We start from the raw sequence: 1,755 nt of genomic DNA, 5'->3' as shown, positions 1-1,755 counted from the left end.
AAAAAAAAAATGAAATCGGACAAATAGTTTTTGAGATATTGACCACAAGATTTGGTTTATTCCGCATCCCAAACTTATTTATCATGAAACCTAAAATCATACTAAGTTGTAAGTTTCTATCTCGATTATTTTTCAAGTTTTCGTGCGAATAAGCAATTTCAGGGAAAAAATGAAAAAACGAGAATAAAACTACATTGCTCAGGGAGTAATGGTCTTTTTTCTATCCAATTAAATAGGTATCATCGTGACGAGTATTTTGAAAAAAGAATCCAATCAGTCCAGGTGATATCGGCAAAAAACTATTTTCGAAGAATCGCTATATCTCAGGAACCGCTCAACCGATCGAGCTGAAATTTAGCATAAATTTGAGTCTCAGTAGTACCAATTAGCAGCCAGAATTTCAGCATATTTGCCTCAATAATTCTCGAGTTATGGGGACAGTTCTGGACATACGAACACACATGTGCACACATATACCCCTACTCATATACAGACATTTTTTAAAAACATCATTTCTTCACGTTTCATGACATTCCTAGGCATTTCCACCCAAAATTCAGAAGTAAAAAAAAATCATAATTGTAAAGCTTCCATTCGGAAGCAAAAAATTCGTGGTCTTCGAAAATCGCAATTTTCCGACCATACTCAGAACAGTCGACTTTTTACTTTTTTAAAAAGATTTTGAAAATGTTCCTTAATAATTATGAGTAAGTAGTAATTATAGTGTTGGAAAAAAATTTTTAATGTCATGAACAGTACAGTACTAATTTTCAGGCGAGAGACATTTACTTCCGTTTGAGAGGAAAAAGTCGTGAAATTTCAAATTTTACTGTAAATTTAATGAAATTCAACACTTTTCACCAGCATGTGAAGCGCAGAACTTTTCAAGAATGTATGAAAAGTAGAATATTCATCGTTTAAATGAGAATTCAAGTAACAAATCACTCTGTATTTTCGATTGATAAACAAATTATAATTGCTCAAATCATTTAGGCCACAGGAAAATAGAATGATTCAACTTCCTCAATGGTGCGTTTGCTGGGGTTTCCTTCAAAGTTAATTGGAATCAATAGTTAGAATTATGAGAGATTCTGACATTTTTGACATTAAGTATAGAAGAATCTGAATGCAACATACTGAAAATGATAATTGATTGTTTCACTTTGAACAAATAGTAACAATATTTAAATTNAACATACTGAAAATGATAATTGATTGTTTCACTTTGAACAAATAGTAACAATATTTAAATTGAAAATTTCTAATATGATTAAACAAAAAAAACTTTCACTCAATATTCCATAACTGCAAATAATAAAAATGATGATAATTATCCCAGTAAGCAAATTGTGAGCCCTATTTTTACTGGGATGTAATATTATCTGAATCATTAATGTGAATTTCAGACTCTCAAAAAAAGGTAGAGCAGAAGTCAAACAATCATTTAAAATTTTAATTTTTAATTTGGTGCTGAAAACATTAGGTGATGATATTTCAAGCGTGGAATTATATTGATGATATGAATAACAGATTAGTTGAATTAACGAGTGAACTAATTATGAAAATTTATAAGAGTGTTCACTAGAAATCTACTCTCTGGCTTACGTTCGAGAAGAAAGTGCATTATAATTATGATCGAACTTTTATTCAGTAAGTATAGCAATTAGCANCCCAGTAAGCAAATTGTGAGCCCTATTTTTACTGGGATGTAATATTATCTGAATCATTAATGTGAATTTCAGACTCTCAAAAAAA

Source organism: Diachasma alloeum, unplaced genomic scaffold, assembly GCF_001412515.2.
Source record: "Diachasma alloeum isolate Michigan unplaced genomic scaffold, Dall2.0 Dall_scaffold_00550, whole genome shotgun sequence".
Classification (NCBI taxonomy): Eukaryota; Metazoa; Arthropoda; class Insecta; order Hymenoptera; family Braconidae; genus Diachasma; species Diachasma alloeum.
This window is presented reverse-complemented; position numbering follows the sequence as displayed.